The sequence below is a fragment of the Perca fluviatilis genome, chromosome 18 (genome assembly GCF_010015445.1).
Source record: "Perca fluviatilis chromosome 18, GENO_Pfluv_1.0, whole genome shotgun sequence".
Lineage (NCBI taxonomy): Eukaryota > Metazoa > Chordata > Actinopteri > Perciformes > Percidae > Perca > Perca fluviatilis.
In genome coordinates, this window is record NC_053129.1 from 29,689,749 (window position 1) to 29,713,386 (window position 23,638).

The 23,638-nt window shown below is 38.6% G+C and overlaps 2 long non-coding RNA genes across 3 annotated transcripts; both read right to left on the reverse strand.

The window, feature by feature from the left end:
• Positions 1-4,967: 4,967 nt before the first annotated feature.
• Positions 4,968-5,630, reverse strand: LOC120546860. The gene is made up of 3 exons (XR_005636961.1): positions 5,585-5,630; positions 5,458-5,486; positions 4,968-5,122 (listed from the first exon to the last, which is right to left on the reverse strand). It is a non-coding gene; the product is annotated as an uncharacterized LOC120546860 (long non-coding RNA).
• A 9,593-nt stretch (positions 5,631-15,223) lies between these two features.
• Positions 15,224-21,967, reverse strand: LOC120546862. 2 transcript variants are annotated; one of them, XR_005636964.1, is made up of 4 exons: positions 21,906-21,967; positions 16,504-16,535; positions 16,086-16,154; positions 15,224-15,942 (listed from the first exon to the last, which is right to left on the reverse strand). It is a non-coding gene; the product is annotated as an uncharacterized LOC120546862 (long non-coding RNA). The 2 variants fall into 2 exon arrangements; XR_005636963.1 differs by lacking the exon at positions 21,906-21,967 and having other exon boundaries at positions 16,504-16,573.
• Between the last annotated feature and the right edge of the window lie 1,671 nt (positions 21,968-23,638).

Here is a 23,638-nt window from a genome sequence, read left to right on the forward strand (position 1 = left end):
GCTTTGCTAGCTATATTAATTTAACTGGCTCTAAATGAACGCGCTTGTTTTTCCTGAAGCTTTTAATGTGAAATGTGAAGGCATAACACAGTGTTTGACTGATTAAAGTATGTAAAAACAGTGAGATAACCTAATATGTCTGACTAAATGCATGTATGTGCATTTATTTAAGTAATGTGGTGACCACCATACAAAAAAGAACAAATGCTTATTTTAAATGGCGGCCTGGCAAACGACAAGGGCCACTTGAGTTAACGGTTAAGAAATATATAATAAAAAGTTTGGGAACCACTGCTGTAGACTGTTGTACTGACAGTCGTGCCTTGAAGGCTATGCTGTGAGCAGCCACAAATAGTCAAATATGAATTGCATTCATATAAAAACAATTTACATGCATGCAATTTGTCATATGAATTGTATAGGTAGAGAGGGAGGATTGTGATGCTAAATAAAATGGCTGTTATCTTCACATTGGATTACATTCTTCTGTTAGTCTGCATTGCTTTTACATGGTGATATCCGAATAGTTAATACAATAGCAATTGTATCTTTGCTTAAGCTCTTTTTGTGTTTGTTTCAGATCAATGGATAGCTTTGTCATTAACACTTTGACAGAGTGCCAGACCTTGTCGAAAGATTTAAAGGTAAGAAATATTTGTTTTCCCATCCACAGCATATCAAGTGTGCATTGCTACTAAAGCCCTTTTCAGACATGAATTCTTATGAAATATAATTTCCTCTTTTTTTCAGTAGCTTCCATGTAATGTGTCAAAGTGTAATAGATGAATAGAGCCAGCCACTGGATTCCTGGAGGAAAGGCTGCGGAATGTCAGGAAGCGGCTGAGATCAACCAGCAGGGGGCGGAGCACGGCACCGACACCACCACAAACGCCAGATGATGGCGCTCTTGCAAGGGCTCTCATACCAGGTAATTATTAAACTGAAAAATTATTTGATGAAGCAAAACATCCATATTTCAGTGAATGACAACTTTCTTGTTCTTTTTTACAGAATGTACCATATCAGACGAACGTGAGTCACAGCTTAAAGAATGGTTGAGAAACAATTCTCAGCCCCTCAGCCAGATAGAGACCTACATGCGGAACACAGCAGTCTACAGGGCCAAGTGGATTAGGGACAACAATTGGACCATCGATCAGATCCTCGAAGAGTTCCCTCACCTAATGACCAAAGGCATGGTAGGTATAGGGAAATATGATCTTACATATGAGGATGCATTGTTTATAATGTTTTATTAGTGTGCCACATTGAATTGGTTTTAAAAATGTGTTTTCCATTTTATAGATTGCACAGGCTTGTCCTGCATGGGGATGCTGCATCAAAGTTGTTGGAAACTTGGTCATATGAAATGCCAGGAGGGGAGTCTAAAATGGTAAAGTTTATTCAAAGTAGAATACTTGCTTGCAAGTAGAGCTAATGGCTCTTAATAGCAGCTTTTTAGTAGGAATTTGAATTTGTTCACTATAGACCTGTTGACTGTTGGCCTGTTGAATGTTCAGCCAGTTCATTCGTAATTGTTGTTTTGCTCTGAATGTTTTCCTACCTGAGTGATATGAACTGCACCAGTTCCACTATATTGTTGATATAATACATTTTTTTCAAAGATTCCATTATGTTTTGTTTTTGTATTGTTTAAGTGTTTATTGCATATATGCATAAATCTAGCATGTATTCTGTTCTAGGTTTGTAGTTTAACAGTTTTATTGCAATTTATTTTCTTAAATTGTACTGTAATGTGTTAGAATTAATCTGGGATATGGGTTAATTTTGCCAAGCATTCACCTATACACTATATAACAAATATGTAGTTGAATCAACCCAGAATTGTAATTAATTTGACCCAGCATTTGGGTACACTATATAACAAATATATAGTTGAATCAACCCAGAATTGTAATTAATTTGACCCAGCATTTGGGTACACTATATAACAAATATATAGTTGAATCAACCCAGAATTGTAATTAATTTGACCCAGCATTTGGGCACACTATATAACAAATATGTAGTTGAATCAACCCAGAGTTGTAATTAATTTGACCCAGCATTTGGGTAGAATATTTAACTCATCTGTTGGGTTAAAAATGACCAACCCATCTTGCTGGGTCAAATTAACTACTGTTGGTCCGGTGCAATAGTGATCCAGCGGTTGGGTTATAAAACAACCCAAGTTGGGTTATTTTTAACCCATCATTTTTAAGTGTGGCTTTACTATAGCTGTTTTCAAAGCTGTAGGAAAAATACTTTCATTTATAGACTGATTTATGACTTTAGTTAGCACTGGAGTTAAAATTTCCTTGTGCTCTTTTAAAAACACAGTCTAAAGACTCGTCTAAACGCGGAATAAAAAGTGAGAACGCAACGCCACTTTTAGATCGTTTCCGTCTAAACATAGCCTGAAAAGAAATGTGTGTATCAGAACTTTGTTTTTCTTGTTTCCAACCATATGATTTATCTTCAGATTTATCTTGTGACTTGTTGGAGCTGCCCGGCCTCTAGCTTGGGAACCACTGTATATAAAGTAGTTAAAAGTAGCTCAACCTCAACAATGAAATGCTACTTATGTGTTGATGCATCAGTATTAAGGATTCACTTTCCATTATGACTCTGTTAGTACATGAAGGAATCACAGGACACAGAGTAGAATGAAGTGGTGAACATTTCTTTATTTGCTGATTATATTGTTATCAGATAGATTAAAGAGAAGACTGTTACTGACTCCCTTACTTTAAGGACACACACACACACACACACACACACACACACACATACATACACATACACACACGCACACACACACACACACACACACACACACACATATACACACACACACACACACGCACACACAAACACACACAAACACACACACAGTTACACACGCACACACACATATACAGTGCCTTGCGAAGTATTCGGCCCCCTTGAAAGTTTCGACCTTTTGCCACATTTCAGGCCTCAAACATAAAGATATAAAACTGTAATTTTTGTGAAGAATCAACAACAAGTGGGTCCCAATTATGAAGTGGAACGAAATTCATTGGCTATTTCAAACTTTTTTAACAAATAAAAACTGAAAAGTGGGCGTGCAAAATTATTCAGCCCCTTTACTTTCAGTGCAGCAAACTCTCCCAGAAGTTCAGTGAGGATCTCTGAATGATCCAATGTTGACCTAAATGACTAATGATGATAAATAGAATCCAGCTGTGTGTAATCAAGTCTCCGTATAAATGCACCTGCTCTGTGATAGTCTCAGAGGGCCCGTGTAAAGCGCAGAGAGCATCATGAAGAACAAGGAACACACCAGGCAGGTCCGAGATACTTGTTGTGGAGAAGTTTAAAGCCGGATTTGGATACAAAAAGATTTCCCAAGCTTTAAACATCCCAAGGAGCACTGTGCAAGTGATAATATTGAAATGGAAGGAGTATCAGACCACTACAAATCTACGGAAGACCCGGCCGTCCCTCTAAACTTTCAGCTCATACAATGAGAAGACTGATCAGAGATTCAGCCAAGAGGCCCATGATCACTCTGGATGAACGGCAGAGATCTACAGCTGAGGTGGGAGACTCTGTCCATAGGACAACAATCAGTCGTATACTGCACAAATCTGGCCTTTATGGAAGAGTGGCGAGAAGAAAGCCATTTCTTAAAGATATCCATAAAAAGTGTTGTTTAAAGTTTGCCAAAAGCCACCTGGGAGACACACCAAACATGTGGAAGAAGGTGCTGTGGTCAGATGAAACCAAAATCGAACTTTTGGCAACAATGCAAAACGTTATGTTTGGCGAAAAAGCAACACAGCTCATCACCCTGAACACACCATCCCCACTGTCAAACATGGTGGTGGCAGCATCATGGTTTGGGCAGGCTTTTCTTCAGCAGGGACAGGGAAGATGGTTAAAATTGATGGGAAGATGGATGGAGCCAAATGCAGGACCATTCTGGAAGAAAACCTGATGGAGTCTGCAAAAGACCCCTGAGACTGGGACGGAGATTTGTCTTCCAACAAGACAATGATCCAAAACATAAAGCAAAATCTACAATGGAATGGTTCACAAATAAACATATCCAGGTGTTAGAATGGCCAAGTCAAAGTCCAGACCTGAATCCAACCAGAATCTGTGGAAAGAACTGAAAACTGCTGTTCACAAACGCTCTCCATCCAACCTCACTGAGCTCGAGCTGTTTTGCAAGGAGGAATGGGCAAAAATGTCAGTCTCTCGATGTGCAAAACTGATAGAGACATACCCCAAGCGACTTACAGCTGTAATCGCAGCAAAAGGTGGCGCTACAAAGTATTAACGTAAGGGGGCTGAATATTTTGCACCGCAATATTTCAGTTTTTCATTTGTTGTAAAAGGTTTGAAATATCCAATAAATTTCGTTCCACTTCATGATTGTGTCCCAATTTGTTGTTGATTCTTCACAAAAATTACAGTTTTATATCTTTATGTTTGAGGCCTGAAATGTGGCAAAAGGTCGAAAAAGTTTCAAGGGGCCGAATACTTTCGCAAGGCACTGTATATACAGACACACACAGACACACACTGACAAACACACACACACGCACGCACAAGCACACACACACACACACACACACACATACACACATACAGACATATACCCACACACACACACACACACACACACACACACACACACACACACACACACACACACACAAGGCAATGCTAAGTGAAAATTAAAATTAGTTCTTCTGCACACAGAGACATCAAACTGAGCTCAAGCTGCTGGAGCTTCAACAACCAGCAGTACATCTTAAAATCAGCTCTGAAATCTGCAGCTGGAAGACTATTTCAAGAAGTTAACAAGAGTTAAATGAAGTTCAAATCCAGCTGCTGTTCTCAACTGGCTGCAGATGAGAAAAGGTTTTTACAATTGATGCAGGAAAATACATCAGACTAAAATAAAATAAGCCTTAATGATTCTTTTAGTTATTTCCAGTCTTGAACTAGTCCAGTAAAAGGTGACGAGTTGATCAGTGGAGTCTGATGGAGGCAGAAGTGTTGGTCAAACTCCATCAGGAGATCTGATGTTTTCATAGTTCACTGTATCATCATCTACATCATAACGCACCTGGGAAAAACAACACAACACAATCAAAGACACACTTTCCAATCCCAATCCCACTTCTCTGATCTGTAGGCGTCCACCGCCCCACATTTAGCTCAGGGAAATAAGAAATAAGTTAAAGACAACAAGGACATTTCATTACATTCATTAAAAAGACGCTTTTGTTACAATTACTGAATTTAAGACCAAAAATTTGAAATATGTTGAACCAACATATGGTCCACTTCACCTGTGTATTGTTGTCTCCTGTCTTCTTCTATCTAAATGTACAGTTTATAATGAAGAGTGTAAAGCATCAACTGTAAAAACCATTTCATTATTTTGTTGTAAAGACTCACAGCGATTTCCTCCGTCTGTGTTTTCTTCTCTGAAAAGACAAGAGAAAGAGAGGACTTCAGTTTCCACAGTGAAAATCTGCTTCATCAAAACTTGTTGTTTCTAAGTTTGATCTGTGAATGTTCTCACCTTTAGCTCTCGTCCACATGTTGACCGCCACAACAATTATTATGAGCACTTGGCTAGAAACACAAGCACGCACAGGAAGAGGATCCTCCCCCCCGAGAAACGCGGCGAGAGAAGGATAACATCAGAGATATGTTTTAGTTGGAGCTCTGAGACTTAAAAGAGGAGACCGAGATATATTGGAGTTTTTAGTAACATCAAAGTGTCTAAATGTTCCACTACGTCAATGCAAAGATGCAATGTTATTTTATTCTGAAAAACAGATTCCATCATTTTAAAAGAGATAAAGCCGATTAAACCAGATCTTATTAAAAGTATCCATGTCTTTGGTTTCAGAGGAAAACTTGTACTCCAGCTTTATTCATGCTGTCACTGAGTTCTTCAAAAGAAATCAATAATCATTTTCTAAATCACTTTTTGTGTTCTGTTTTAAACCACAATGAAAGGTCAGTTTTGTCTTTTGAGAAAGTGAATTAGTCAATCTACATTTTGGGAGAGAGAAAGACATTTGCGGATTTCATGTGCTCATTGTCCTTGATGTTGGTGATATTGTAGTCGTCGTCGTTGCACACTGTAAACCCGAATAAGTTACCAGAACTCAAAAAAAGTGAGGCAATCAGTTGCCTCACTTTTTTTAAGTTGATTAACTTAAAAGTCAAAATTTTCCGAACTTAAAAGGTTGGTTGAATTGCTACTTGTACCTTTTGATAACAGTTAAATTAAAAGTGCTCATTTAGCTCAACTCAAATATTTGCAGTTAATATGACTTAGTTTTCTGTTAAGGGAACTCAATTATTTTCAGTTATTATGACTTACAGTTTTGAGTTTTCAAACCACAGGAATAAGTTCACAGAACTTAAAAGAATAAGTACACAACCACACAATTTTTATGTTAATAAAACTCAATGTTTATTAGTTTGTTTTGTCATTGTTTTAAGTACACATTAGTCAAATATGTTGAGTTTGTTTACTTAAAAACATGTGATTCAAAACTTAAATAGTTTTCGGACATTCTACTTACATTAAGTTTAACTAACTTAATATATCTTAAAGTCGTGAACGTCTGCTTTTGAACAGTTACATGTTAAAATGAAATAGAAAAACATTTATAAATTAAAATAAAAAATAATTTTAAAATATACTTATATACTTTAATTGTATATTAAATAAATAAATAAATTTGAGAGATTTTTAAGAAGAAAAACTCAAAATTCTCTGATCCTATCCTTCCAAATGTGTTCCTGGTCACCTTAAACGAACACGCAACTTAATGGGACTTTGTCTTATTCACCGGTATCCTCCAGAGTTAGAGAAGTCCATAAATACCCTTCTCATCTCAGTGTGTGTTGTAACTCTGTCTGGCGCACCCACTGCTAGCCTAGCTTAGCACATGTTGCACAAATCACAACATGTAAATAGGAAAAATGTTGGCGTTATTTTGTCACTTATTAGGAGCATAGATGGAGCCAGATACCTTCAGGATCTGTGCTAAGCTAGGCATGGGTGCCGACAGAGACATTACCTATTAACGCAGCAGAGATGAGAAGCGTATGTATGGACTTATCTAACTCTGGGGGATACTGTGAATAAATCCCAATAAGTACCGTATTTTCCGGACTATAAGTCGCACTTTTTTTCCTACTTTGGCTGGTCCTGTGACTTGTGCGACTTGTATATCAAAATATATATAATTTAACATGTTTTTAAATGTTAATTCATACTGAACACATTACCATCTACAGCCGCAAGAGGGCCTTATGCTTGTGACAACTAGAATGCTGCTTCTAAAGACAACTGAGAAAGAGAAAAGAGATAAACTGCAGGTAGTAAAATATGCAGCCGAAAACGGTAATCGAGCAGCAGAAAGAAAGTTTGAAACAAGGGAGAAACTTGTGAGGGACTGGCGAAAAGGGTGACTCTTATGCAATGAAGAAAAACAAAGAAAGCTAATCGGCTAATCGGGCGGGCTGAAAGCAAGATGGCCAGAGCTGGAGGAACGAGTCACACATGGGTGCTTGAACAACGTGCTGCTGCTGGAGAGGCTTGTCAACGGTGCAGTTAGTTCGCACGTCGCCCGCCCTGGTAGTTGTTCTGTGTGCTATTGTATAGTTTAATAACTGTTAATGTGTTACGTTAACATACCGGACACCTACCGTATTCAGCCTGTTGTTCTGGGTGCTATTGTGTAGTTTTGGATTTTGTGAAATACATTTCTAAATAAATGCGACTTATAGTCCGTGCGATTTATAAATGTTTTTTCCTCTTCATGACGCATTTTTGACTGATGCGACTTTATACTCGAGCGAATTTATAGTCCGGAAAATACGGTAGGCATGTTTCTTTAAGGCCCTAGGAAATAAATATTTATCACACATTTCTGATATTGACCAGACAACTAATCAGATAGTCAGGAAAATAATCGGAGTAATCAAAAAAATAATACCAAAATGAAGTTATCGTTCGTTACAGCTATAAAAGAAAAACACTGCTTTTGGCTTCCTTGCTAATTCCTGAGTAAGGCGACAAGGGGCAATTTGGATGAAATTTCAAATATTCTATAGAGTTTAAGAACATTTTCACTTAAAACTCTAAAATATAAATGTTTTACAAACCATATCAAATGCACAGTGAAATGTGAGTCATCTTGCGGAGCCCACAATGGTTAAGAAAAACATTAAAACATACAAAACATTAGCGTTACTTTTGCATTATATTAATAAGAACAAAGGCATATTGAGTAGTTTGGGCCTATTGGCTGAACACCTGCAGTAGTGCAGTAACTTTTTGAGGCATTATTTAGACAAAAGGAGATAACTTTGAACTAGCCTTTATATAATGCTTTACCCTGCAGCCTTTTTTTCAGATGAGTTTCTACATCATTAATTCATTCTTGAGGGTCTGCAACCTCGGGGGATAGTTTACCACTTTCTAGACCAAGTTAAATCTTTAGAGTGAATTCAAAAGTGTTGGTCAGTGCTTTGGGATAGCTGAGGTGTAGTGCATAGATCACTCCACAGATTACCAGGAAGGCATCGCCAAGTCGGGGAAGGGCTGACCACGCGCATCACTTTCAATGACGACAGTGATTCTCACAGGGTGGTAGTGAACTGGACTTCGCGTCATGGTCACCGATGAAAGTAATGAGGCCCACTTGCAACACCATCAAGCTCTGGCTCATCAGACTCATCCTGAATGAAGAAAAAAAAGAGATACTAATCACAAACCAAAAACATGGAACAGAACAGATGACATAATTTGCTCTTTCCTTAACCAAGTCCCATTGAAATCCAATACCACTTTTACAAAAAGAGACCTGGGTCTCATTGTAAGAGTTGAAAAACATAAGATCCATGTTCTGCACACATGAATCAGCCAAAATACCAGAGAATCTAAGTGCTGACTGAAACCAAGGACATTTACAAGAAAAATGTTTTACTGAACATTGAATAAAATGTTAGTATTTACGGGTTAGATAATACACAGCAGAATCTGTTAGTGACTTAAGGAGACTCACTGTGCAGGTTCTTAAACATCCAGAGACGTCCCTCACGCAGATACACAGGAAGGACGTGGAGAACAGTAGTGCGCTTTGGTGTGTATGTCATGGATTTCCTATTCAGATAAAAACAGAATTGCATATACTGAAGAGTTTACATAAAGCTGATTTTAAACAGTCCAAACAGAACATATGTCCACAAATAACCTGTTAACATCTTTAATGCAATCAGACAAATGGCAAACAAAGTGGACTAATTCGCAAAAGTCAAAAAGCTCCATTTCAATCATTGAACCTGTTCAATGTTCTACTGGTTCAACCTATGAAATGTGTAAAAATCTATTTACCTGTTCATCATGGATTTTTAAAATTTCCAGCCAGAGCATCTGCTGTCTTCCCAGTTTTTGATGCCTTCCGTCTGAATAAGGTCATCAGTCGAGGAAGATAGCGGTCAAGCTCAGCATAGCACGTGTTGGGCAGGTTCTGATTTGTAATCGCTGGAACTCTGCATACAACTACATAGAAATAACAGCCAGAGGAGAATACAGCAACAACACTTATAAAAAAAACAGTTCAATTTGAAGAATCTTGCACACATTCATAAAGCAAAAATATCAGCCAAATGAGTAAGAATCACAATTTTCACTTTAAAAGAGAGAGCTGATCCATATTACCTCAGACTCTATTTTAAGAGCAGGCCAGAGGTCCATGAGGTCGTTCACTGGTGGGCAGGACATCACTATGGTCTGTCGGGTGGGGAAATGTGGTCTCCATCATCTTTCTAATGAGGGTCAGTTTCTTCTCAGTCTTCTTCAACAATTTTTGCAAGCAAATACAAAGTTAAGTAAAATATGTATAGTAGTATTCGTGAACAGAACACATTCATTATTTGTTGACTTAAATACAGCAAAACACTTTATTTTGATCAAACAGGCAAGTAGAAAAAACAATGATGTGTGTATGTGGGAGTGCGTATGATTTGGGGTTACCACACTAAAACCTTGTCTGAGAAAAAAACAACAATTCAAGTTATTGGTATTTAGAGGGCGGGGGAGGGGGGGTGATAGAAGAATTCACATTCATTGGATTACCTGGTATCGTTATCACATCTCCAGTTATCTTCCTTAACTTCTTGAAACTGGAACAGCAAGATGCAAAGGCATAAACTGATCTGAAACTGAACAATTAAAAGATTCAAAGAGTGTCAAATTATAAATACTTCCATTTATAAATGTTCCCTGTTAATGATCTTTTCATTTAATCCCCTATGGAAGTGTCAAGTTACTAAAGCCATCAAGCAAAATTAACATTACTGTAAAGAAAAGCAGCCACACTTGAACCTTAGTGCATGGTTAATCAACAATAATACCCATTTCTACAAACCAAAGCTTTACTGTTAAGGGTTTTACTTTATTCATCTTTGTCATGAAAGCAGCTTGCCTCCAGCAGGGTCGTTTGTTTTAAAACCGAGGCAACAGTAGGCAGGCACGGGCAGTTGACTCGTTCTGTTAACAGCAATCTCCGTGTCTCAGACAGTCTGCTCACACAGAATTTAAAACTAGCGTCCCTAGAAGCTACACAGAGAGCGCGGACTTGCAGTGTAGGAACTCAGTTTGAGGCGTTTATGCTCTTTTGTGCACTATTGAAAGTTTCCAGCAACAAAAAACTAACTATCGCATACGAGGTGTCTGTTAGTGCTTCTACTAACAACTAATTTTCTAACACCACCTTTAAGCGGGGAATGAGCGTGTGATTACTAGATTCATCCGTCGTCAAATTCTTCAGGGAGTCGGTTAGTGGTAGCTAGGTCGCTAGTTGTGCTGCTGGAGTGCGTAACGTCAAAGTCCTTCTAAATAGTCTCTGGTAACGTTATTGGTCGCGCGCTAAGTGGCTAGCTAGCTCTTTAGCAGCTAACCTATATCTGACAAGTTGCCAATCCCTACAAGACTCCCGTGATAAGCCAGTGAAGGGCGGGGGCTTGGAGAAGGTCTACGCTCTCTGAGACAAACACATACAAAATGTATAAAAGAAGTAAAAGCGAATGAATATTAACATTCAAAACTTACAGTAAGTCCAGTGAGCCTGATTGCTGCTGCGTAGGTAGTTTCTGCAACCCTACTGTCTGCTGCTTCCCGCCTTGTTGCGTTGTTCAAACTTTTCTTCTTCTGTGTTTTTCCAAAGAGCGGTAAGGAATCAGTGTAGTGTGCAAATTAGCGCCACCTTCTGCTCACAGGGGTTGAATCAGAGATTAACTCTCCATACAAAATTATCCCTGCAGCTGCTTAAATAAAAATAAAAAGAATATATAGGCTACATTAAACTGATGAAGCAAAAAAATAAATAAAAATAAAAACATTTTGTCCTCCACTAATGTCTAATGCATTTCAGACCATTTGCTATTGCAATTTATTTATTATGATCGATTTTACTTATTTGGTAAAGCACTTTGAGATTTTATTGTATTTTAACATGTGCTATATAAATTCAGTTTATTTTTAAATCATCCCTATTTTAAACAATAGAAATAACAGGACTTTATCATTCTTAGTATGTTATTACTCAATTCTATTACATTGTACTTAAGTTATGTTTTTAAGTTATGCTTACTTATACACAAAATAGTTCCATTTAATCAAAAAATATTAGTTAACAATACTCAAAAAGGAAGAACATGTTACACCAACTTGACAAAATTAAGTTAGTAGAACTTGTTCTAAAACTTTGAGTATACACTACTTAATCTATTTAATTACTTTGAACGTTCGGGTTTACAGTGCATCAGCAGCTTAATTAATACAATAGCAAAATGCAACAAACTGTACATTTAGAAATAAGCTTAACCATCTGACATCATGACACAATGATGAAATATTAAAACCTCAGATCTACACTAATATTTAGTGTAATTATCCACAAAGTGATTTTAAACAGCTCATCATATTCTCACCTGGTTTCTCTCTTGAGGACTGAGGAGGGATGAAGGGAAACAGCTGCACTTCTTCAGTGTAACCATCTGTCACTTCACACTTCAATAAGTTAGTAAATTAAACCATGATCCACAGAATCCACAGGATCCTGCCATTTCACAGTGGTGTAGCAGTCACTCTGTAATGTATTAATGTTTGGGTGATCTTTAGCCACGTCTTTACCCTCATACAGCCACTTTACTGTGTGTCTACATCGTTCATATGTCGACACAGAGCAGTTTAACGTCACTATATCATCGTTCTTCTCTTCAGTCACTGGTGAAGATGGAGATATTGAGAGAAAGACAACAAGAGTAAAATTACCTTAATCACAGTAATCATAACTATTGTAATGTGTCAGTATATTGTTCTTGTTAAAAAACATGATGTAAATACTCACACCTGTTGGTTCGTCATTAGGACAAAGAGTAACTCATTGAGTTGTGTTGAAAACTACTTCAACCCCTGGAAGGTTTGGGCTCACTGAGACTAGTTTCAACAAAAACACTGATGAGAGTCCTGACTGAACTGAGTGAGGCGACTGGGACAGGAGAAAAAGTCAGAGGACATCTGGTGGACAGGAAGAGAATGGCAGTGAACTGGTTTGCACAGCAATAAGTGACATATGAGGGAACAGAAGGAGAAGGAAGAGGAAGTGACACTTACAGTTTTTCTTGATTGTTTACCCACATTTTCTGAAAGCATGCCTCATACTCTCAGAACTCCACACACAAATCAAAAAAAAAAAACACACACAGTGGGCAAAAGCCCTCAATTATTCTGCAAAATGACACTTTACATTCAAAACAATGTTATTTCTTCTCAAAATGGTATTTTGTTTTAAAATGACACACACAAACCATCATATGAATAGACATTTATAAGAACCAGTTGAACACTGATGTGCTCAATGTAAAACACTATGATGAATGGAGAACACTTCTTCTCCATTCATCATAATGACTGTAATGGGAAAATTACATTCAAGCCTAATTCCTTATATTTTTATGTTTAATTCGTACTTTACTTCTCTCATAAATGCTGAAAGAGTTGATCTCATTTCCCACATGCAGATTTTGATTCTAACTGCTGAGACGTCCAGTCTGGAACATAATGTGAGCACTGTTTGTGTGAACAGATAGGGGCTACAAGGTCACCCTAAAACTATCGTACGGGGAGGAGGAGGTGAAATGGCTCCGAGATGTCTCTTGTGTTTTTTCTGATTGTCTTCATGTGTATCAGGTTGCCTGTAAGAATTGTAGCATCATAATATTCCAAGTGTGTGTGTGCTGTCACTCTGAAGATGCATAAAAGCCTGGTGTTCTGTTCACTCATTTGAGAAACTGACTCCACACTGGGCTGCGGCCTTTTGTGAAATCATGTTGCTCCTATATTTGCAAATATATCTTTTTTAATAAAATACAAAAACCCAACTTGGTTTTAGTCTCAGTCTGTCTTATTTGTTTCAATTTACTAAATTCTGAAATTCCCCCCCTGCTGCAAAGGAAACTTCCACTACATGACTTAGGCCTTTTTTTTGTTCAGTGTTACACTTACTACAGACAGTACATAAGTGTGTTGTAAAATATTTGAGAATATTGTTTTTATACTCAGAGCACACAAATACAAGGTAACAAATATATTTTATTTTTCCCACAAAAACAATATACAATGTACATCCCAACCAACACAAAGTTGCACATACAGTGGTCTACATACAAAATAACAGAAGAATCTACTGTATACAGTTATAGTAAAAAAAACAAAAAAAAACTATGCTGCATCCTCTCTTCTGTTTCGGTCTGGCCACAGCACCTCATCCACATCATAAGCAATGTTTTCCCTGGCCAAGCAGGGGAGGAAATATCGCCTAGCATGGTGAATCCAGCCATGAAAATCATCACCTGCTATTTCTCCACATGTCTCTTCCATAGCTTGGAGAAGGGGTATACGCGTTTGTGGATTTCGGTCATACACTTTCCGTCTCCAGGCAGAAAAATCTTCTCACCTGTTGCCCTTTTATGCTAAAGCTCTGATTGCTAATTGTAAAACTGTGTGACAGGTGTTTGCCCATGTGACAAGTCAGTGTGCATATTTGAATAGCAGTGTGTTCCTTGTGAAAACAAGAGATTTTCTTCATGAAAAGTGTGCCAAATGCAGAGAATTGTGTGTAGTGTTTTGACAAAAGTGTGTTTTAGAACTGCAATTTGAGTGTAAAGCAGGAATTGTGCTTGTAGTTAAGCAGAATTAGTTCAGGGGTTGGTGCATGTGTTACATGTTGTGGTCATTGTGTCTCAAGTACCAGTATTTGTGTGTAAACAATTGAGAAAAACTGTAAGTGACAGCTTGCTCCCATCAGGGATATTGGGGACAAATGTGTGGAACACTAGCCGTCCATGTAGCCTTATTGCAGGATCTGTACACCCCAGCAAGAAGCAACAGCCCCATGTGAGCATCCAGGTGTGTTTTGTCGATCTCCATCTATGTTTGTGTGTGGGTAGGCGTGTGTGTGTGTGTGTAGTGTGGTTGGGGACCTTTTAGCCAAATTTCATCTACAAAGCAGCCCGCAACTGCCAATATTCTCTGCTGGTCACATTTGACCTGTAACACCACATACATTACTTTTGTTTTTAGAGACATTTACAATTTAATAAAATTCTAACAACATATATCAGAATAGGTTTACATTTCATTTTCAAAAAAACACCATATTTTTGTTGTACTGCGCATTGCTGCCGCTCCTCTTTTCACCCTGTGTGTTGAGCTATCTGTTAAAGCTACACTTCTGTTCCATCTTTGTTGGGAGCACAGTATCTAGGTAAGGACTACTAGCCAGTCAGAAGCAGAGTATGAGGGCGTGCCATGCTAGCAGCTAGGCGAGCATTATACCGTGTGTTCCAAAGTGACCACGTCTGTCTCTGAAGTAAAGGCTGGACTACAATAGAGCTGTTTGGAGCAGTTGGTGAACAGTGGTTTCTGTTGGAGATGGTAAGTCCCTTTGGGGGAGTTCTTTGGGCTTTTTCACTTTGTAAACATATAACGTGCACAAAAAAGATATATAACACAATAAATGAAAGGGAAAAAGCCAAAAACAATAATATGAGCAATTTGACATATATCATGCTCATTTACATGTCAAACAGACGTGTAATGTTGGGTTATGTCGTGCTACTAGTTAGCCTATTGCACAGGCAAAAAAATACAGCAAATGATCATAAAAAGAATTCTAATGAACATGTATCAGTATCAGTTATAGATGGAGTTTATTTTTCATTTCTATGTGATGGCAAAGATCTGGTCCATGCCACATGGGAATCACAAGACACAGCTATTTTACAACAAAGCCTACATCTTCATCCTTGTACAAAAAAGGGCAAAAAACAAGCAAAAATTATGACATTAATATTTGAGACAACACATTTCATATGAACTGTACACTGACAAAAACCCCTACATGATTAAAAACAACAACTTTTATCTAATTTCCCAGGCTATCTCCAAGTATACTTAAGCTAAAATCTTCATATGCAAATAGCCAGCTCAATATTTGTGCATCAAATATATTTACAAAATCAAAAGAGAACAAAAGAAGAATCAATACATCATCGGCCCCATTGCTCTTATTGAGAAATGCCTCGGTCATAGTTATAGCGAAATGTGCACACATCTCTTGACCACTAATCATTTGTTTATCATATTTTTCTTCCATATCAAGTAACCAAAAATATCTGTAATGATACGAGCTGTAACTATACTGTGCTGTCTTATTTGTTGGGTTTGTTGATGGTGGCGTAGAGGTTGCTGAGATCAGCAGAGGCTGCAGCAGCAGCAGAGGAAGAGGGAGCTTTCACGGTGCTGTAGGTCACTGCATCATCTTCATCATCATCTCCACCCCGAGCCTGGAAAACAAAAGACAACACGTAATTACACATTAGGAAACGACAGAATAATGCAACATTATGATATCCAGCGCCTCATAAACACAACACAATGCTCAATAATGACACAGCATCATCATCACAGTAACCAATCAGCAGCTGACCTGGGCTCTCCTGTTGGTCTTCTTGGTGTAGCTGATGGAGGCGTAGGAAACACCATCTTCAGGATCAGCCTGCACAGAGGAGACGACATAAAGGCTGCTCAGTAACATGTGGGGACTTCATTGGGTTCTATTGTATGTGCGTCCAGCTGCATCATCAGACTCCTCCCGCGTCTTCTCTGCGAAGGAAGTCAGACTCACCGAGCTCACAGAGATAAATTTTAAAAAGCTGATCTATAAACCAGGGAGTGTAACTTTGTACTGGGTGTGGTGTGTGATCTGGTTTCTGGAGTCAATGCAGTGTTTAAGCTCAGTATCTGACATTAACAAAGTCTACGAAGGATGTTTGGATTTTGATGACACCGTCAGAGACGAGCTGACAAACTGTACAGACATTTGATTATTGAGCCACAAAACTCACCATGTTTTCAACCTCCGTCTGTGTTTTGTTCCCTGAAGAGACAAAAGAGAGTCGTCTTTAGAATATTGCATTCCATCCGCACCCAGAAAACGACCGCATCGGTCGATTGTGCAAGTAGCTCTTACAGTACGTCTCATATTCATGTTTTGATTGGGTCAAACAAACACAGGACTCTCACTCATGAGACCGGCATTTGTGTCCCCGTGTGAATCCAAAAGTCAACTGTCACTTTTTAAAATTAACCGACTTTTACGGAGCTTAGTGCGTTTTCACACCTATAGTTTGTTTGCTTTGGTCCAAATCAGGTGATGAGTTTGTAAAGTTGGAGTGATTTTCACTGGGTTCGCTTTAGTTTCACACCTGGAAAAATCCAAGCGTACCAAAATGCATCATTCCAAATCACGCAAGAACGTTCACTCCTCTTATTGGTCAGATGTGTCTAGGGCGGAGCAAGAAAGTTAATAAAGGTAGAAGGTCCTAGTGCGTATTTCTTGAATCTCCATGGTCAAACCAGCTCATTTCATTTTAATAATCAGACATTGTTTCGGCGCGAAAAACGTTACTACGTCTGCTCTGGTCACCGAGACTTCACTATGCTCTGACGGCGTCTGTCTCCAATTTTAGCGGCGGCTGGTTTGACCACGGAGATGCGAGTGACGGACGGTGAACTTGACCCGAGTCTATTTCTGTGAGAGTAACACTGCAAGCCTGTTAAAGGAATTATGATTCTTTGAGTTTTGTTAATCATTTGAACATTTTTATTTATGCATCGTGTTCAAAAATACTCACATTGTTCACTGAGCTGTGATATGGAAATGCAGTCAGAGGCCCATGTCGTTTTATTACCTCCGGTGACAAGAACTAGGCATTTCGTAGACTGGACGTAAACACCATGTATGTGGACTGAATGTGAACTAATGTTTATGTCAAGGTCACCAGTGGGAGAAAAAAATACTGTTTTCTTATAGGACACAGAGGGAGTGTTGCTTGAGGACTTTTGTCCAATGATAATAGAGCATTGTAGAGAGACTATTTCCCATAGGATAGGGAGACATTTGTTTTTGGCTGTTTTCCATCAATCAGAAAGGATTTCTTTTGTTCTGTGACCGTATAAAATCAATGTGCACCAACTTCTCTGTGGGAGTTACTGGGGAAAACTGATCTGGTGATACCTTGACACATTTTCTCTGGAACTTCCCTGTAATTAATTACACTAGTGCAGTGCCCGTTGACAATGTGCCTGTTTGGAACGGCCGATTACTTGGCCTGTGGTATTGGTGCTTATAGAATTCATCAAAACCAAATTGTACCCCAAAATGACTTACAGAAGGACCCCAAACCACTTAATATGCAGCTCCACTGTATAGCCTACTACTGACTTACACTGTAGGCTACTTCTACATCAGAGGAAGACATTGTATTACTGTATTTACCTGACAGAGAACGCTGCAGATTCAGAATGGAATCACAAAATATCACAATTAACAATGTGGAGTAATCAGACATTAGCCTCATGGACTCATGGCCCGTTATGAGAGCTAATCAGCACATATCTGGTTTCATCAATCACCAGAACCGGACCATGTGTGTGTGTGTGTGTGTGTGTGTGTGTGTGTTTGCGCGTGTGTGTGTGTGTGTGTGCAGTGTTGTATAAAGTACTAGAAAGCAATACTCGAGTAAAAGTACAAGTATCGTACTAGAAAAAGACTTTGGTAGAAGTGAAAGTTACCTTTTAGAATATTACTTAAGTAAAAGTCTTAAAGTATCTGATATATACTGTACTTAAGTATCAAAAGTAATTTTCTGATATTTAATGTACTTAAGTATTTGAAGTAAAAGGTTTTTTTTTCAAAATTGACCTTTGACCCTTGTTTGTCAGTTACTGTACTCTGCCTTTGTATCATGTGCCAAAAACAAGCAGTCCTGCAAAGGCAAAAGGCAGTAACTGATATATAATCGATGTTTGCTTGCTGTTCACCATACTTACATCCATTATAAGAACACCTAACCAAGGTCTAGTCATCATGGTATTTGTTTTAATATATATAGAAGACCTTTGGTTGTTCCTATTTAGTGCTATAATGATCAGGATAGTGTGGCAATACTAACACAGTAGAACAGTATGACAGATAAGTTACTTTGCAGTACAGTATACAATATGAATAAATACAAGAAATATTTTCTCAATAAAGATAATTTAATTATAATTGAATACAAAGGTATATTTATTGTTTAACAATAAATATATTATGTTTAACACTTTTGCAAGGAACTGTATCCGTGTCATATTCTCATTAGGTGCTGAGCCCCCCTAAAGGTCTGATCCTAGAATCGCCCCTGGTTAAGGGCCACCAAACTGCACAAAATGCACAGTCAACAAACTCAACTTGGATTACTACTTTTTAATTCTGAGATAACATTTAGGTCAGCCTACTTTTTTGTACGGACGTTAGCGATAACTAGCTTAGTGCTATTATGGATTTGTGTAAGATTTGACATGAACACCTGCAAGAAGGAAGTATGGCTCAAACACATATGGATTGTTGTGGATACAGCAGATGACGTGCATTACTATGGATTATATCTTCCGTGGATTATATCGGATTGCATGGAAAGGTAGGATGCCTGTGTATTTAATAATTCGTTTTCGGCATCTGATGTGAGGCTGCGCCAAGTGAGGAGGTGTGTCAGCATCACCGTTAGCGCTACGTGACACAGATTAAATTTAGCTAGCTCCAGGCTGTCGCTGACACTGACAGATCTGAACCATCGGCACTTTATTTTAAAGATGTGTCGCGTGTATGTTACGTGGTTTGGTGACAATTAAAAGCGGCAAACTTTGACAGTATGCCGAGGCCAGAGTACAGTAACATCACGGTGGCACAGTAACATCTCTCTTGATGCCTGGCTAAACAAAGTCAGAACACCTTAACTCAACCTCAGCGTGCCAAAACAAAGGCAAAGATCCGTAACAGCTGTTACGGCGTTCTGCTGTGGTTTCCCATATGGTTTTGGATGTTACGGTTGTCATAGCCCTTTATTTTCTCGTTAAAACTATCAAATTGACTCACGATATTTATTCATATGATAAAGGAGGTCTCCAATACCCCAAAAGTGACATTAACTCATTTTTGTCCCGAAATATGATGTTACGGCGTTTTGCCTTTGTAGGGCAGCACGGGTGTATGACGTATCTTCACCACTACCCTGTTCACCGAGTTCACCACTATCGTCGGGGTGGTCGTCTACAATAACGGGAGGTCCTCCAGTAGGTGCTCGTGCTTCCATGGCGGTTTCAGTTGCGCGTCCTCCTCCTCCTTTAGCAACAAACAAGCGCTGAAATAGAGCGCGCGGCAGTGATTCGCCAAACCTCCCTTATTGCAGTCGCACACATTTCTCCTAGTAAAAGTATACATTTTATCTAGGAAATGTAGTGGTGTAAAACTGAAAGTTGACATAAATTTAAATAGCGAAGTAAAGTACAGATACGTGAAATTTCTACTTAAGTACAGTAACGAAGTATTTGTACTCCGTTACATTACAACACTGTGTGTGTGTGTGTGTGTGTGTGTGTGTGGTGTACGCGCGCAGAGAGAGAGAGAGAGAGAGAGAGAGAGAGAGAGAGAGAGAGACGATTTTGTCTCGTGTCGGATCAATTACGAATTTAACACTTAAGCAGAGGTGTTCATTTCCATACAGGTTTAGTGGCTTGACGGTTAACGGTGAAGTAGGGCATTTGGGTATTTTGCCGACTTAATTAACCCGACCCAGGGTGAGTCTGATGAAAACTGATGTGTCTGCCCAGTTCAACTCTGAGATTTTCTCGCATCGCACAGCGCTCTGAAGGAATAATCTCCGAGATAACGTTATGTTCTGCCAGCTCACAGCAATTTAATACAATAGCAGGAAAAGAGTCGAGGAGTCGAGGAGGAGTGGCCAGCGGCTGGAGCGGCAAAAGCCAATGTGTGCTTCTTTTAACGATTTATATTTAACGATATCTTTTGCATTTCTAATCCAAACAATGTCAAAGTTGGCACTGCACTTACTCGTGCCCGTAGCAAGACACCTGTCAAGTTTGTTATCCATCGGACTAACGGTTCGAGAGACATGCGCATTACACCCACACACACACACACACACACACACACACACACACACACACACACACACACACACACACACACACACACACACACACACAGCAAGACATTCCTGCAATTTATAGATAGATAAGATAAACTTTTGCAATATATCACTTTAACCATCTCTGTGTTCTCTGTGCTTTGTGTTCGACATGTGAGTATCTATGGAGAGATCAGTTAATATCTATAACATTTTGGAGGTCCCACCGAGATTCTCAACCTGAAAGCTGCTCTTCTGATGCGTTGGCTTTTGTACGACGAGACTAGCCGGACAAATTCCAGACTCTGGGAAACCTCTGACTCCTTGTTTGATCGAAAGGTTGTTGTTCCTGAGACGCCCAGGAGGCCTTCGCTCAGACGAACTGACATCAGTAAGTTTTTGATCAAATATTTAATTGAAATTGGCAAGTTGTTTAAAAAAAACAACAAAAAAAACATATTGCTTTTTCTTTTTAGTTCTATCTTTAAATTTTTGCAACACATTTGAATGGACGATTTATGGTGCACTGAGACTGGTGACATCCAATAGATGTCTGCCCTGCAGGGCGCACCGAAGGCGGTATCCTTCATCTAAAGAAACAAAAAACACAACTCTGCAGTTTGCTGTTCTGCCACATCCCAGATTACAAAGCACACCTGAGTACAGGAGCCATTAGCTCAGACTTGTGGAGTATATATGGTTATATAGTTGGTGCGGTTCGAGGTCGGATCATGTTCTCACAACAAACAAACCTCTCCAGAGTTCAATTGAAAGCGTCCTGAGACCACCTCATCAAGCAGGTCTCTGCACGCTTGTTTGGTCCGCGTTTGGTGCACACCCGAGTTCAACTGCTGCTCTCTCACCTGCCCAAATGAACCGCAACAGCAGGGCAAACGAACTCTAGTGCGATTCAACCGAACTAAATGAGTCAGGAGTGAAAGCGCCCTTAGTCTGTGACACAATGATGTCAGATGTCAAGTTATGTCCTCCCTTTAGTAGTTTTACGTGACTCATTTTAAGCCAATCCCTGATGTTTTACTTAGCTAAAGTATTTTGTTGCCTAAACCTAACTAGTTTCCTTTAACAATGTGTGCCACATGTTTAAAACTGTGCCTGTTACACTGAACAGAACAGTCACGTGATTAAACTTCCATCGCGGATGTATTTAAGCGGCCAGCATACGGCAGTAAACAGAACGGTCATATATGTCATTTTGGGAGTCATTGACAATCAAAAATACTAGTTGTTGTACGTATGAGGATGTGGTGCAATGTTCTCACCTTTAGCTCTCCTCCATCTGAGGACAGCCACAGTGATGATTATGAGAGCTGCAACAGACACAGACACAACGATCAGCCACCACCACCTCCACCAATCTGGAAAGAGAATAAAAAACTATTAAAGCATGTTTGGACTGGAAGACAGAGAGTTTTAAGAGAAAGACACATAGTATATTTGAGTTACTACCGTGTAGTTTGTAAGTATCAAGTATCATTGATTGCTGTCGTGGTTGTTACTGATTCTGTGATTTATTCAAATGTTCTTGTTGCTTTAGCGGTTTGTGTTTCACCTGAACAAATGAAATAACACTGTTCAGTTTCTGCTTTAAACTACAATGAAAGGTTAGTTTTGCCTTTCCAGAAAGTGAGTTAATCCAACAAATATTTTATTTCCTTTTTATCTATAAAAATATTAAACAATAAAAACCTGTGGCATTAAAAAATATTATAAAAATATATTATATAAAAAAAAGGAAAATAAATATGGTTGGGAGAGAGAAATGTGTCATCACATGTGTCTACCATCTGCTGTAACTAAATAAGAATAATCATTTCTCTTAAAACTCTAAAGGCATCAAATGAACATGTTTTGGGGGGTTTTAGTCATTTTGATCTGATACAGTTTAATTCTTACCTTCTGATGTGCTCATTGTCTCTGATGTTGGTGATATTGTAGTCCTCGTTGTTGCATCAGCAGCTTAATTAATACAATAACAAAATGCAACAAACTGTACATTTAGAAATAAGCTTAACCATCTGACATCATGACACATTGATGACATATTAAAACCTCAGATCATGCTGTCACTGAGTTCTTCAAAATAAGTCCACAATGAAAAGGTCAGTTTTGTCTTTTTAGAAAGTGAGTTAATCAAACAACATTTTTTCTTTTCTGTTTTTGCCATGAAAATATTAAACAATAAAAACCTGTTCCATAAAAAAAATATCATAGGATGAAATCAAAACAATAAGTTTGGGAGAGAGAGAGACTGACAGAGAAAGCGAGATTCTAGAGAAAAACGTACTGTAAAATCTATGAGTTACTACCTTGTAGTTTGGTTGAAGGATCACTGATTGCTGTGGTGGTTGGTACTGATTCTGGGCTTTTATCAGAAGTTCTTGTTGTCCCAGTAGTTGCGGTTATTGCTAAAATATCTAAATGTCTACCATCTTCTCTAACTAAAGGAGGAATAATTTGAAACATCAAAGTCATCAAATAAACTTATGATCTTATACAGTTTAGTTCTTACCTTTTGATGTGCTCATTGTCCCTGATGTTGGTGATATTGTAGTCGTCGTTGTTGCATCAGCAGCTTAATTAATACAATAACAAAATGCAACAAACTATACATTTAGAAACAAGTGTAACCATCTGACATCATGACATAATGATGAAATATTAAAACCTCAGATCTACACTAATATTTAGTGTAATTATCCACAAAGTGATTTTAAACAGCTCATCATATTCTCACCTGGTTTCTCTCTTGAGGAATGAGGAGGGATGAAGGGAAACAGCTGCACTTCTTCAGTGTAACCATCTGTCACTTCACACTTCAATAAGTTAGACCTTGGTTTGGAAATTAAACCAGGATCCACAGAATCCACAGGATCCTGCCATTTCACAGTGGTGTAGCAGTCACTCTGTAATGTCTCAATGTTTGGGTGATCTTTAGCCACGTCTTTACCCTCATACAGCCACTTCACTGTGTGTTTACATCGTTCATATGTCG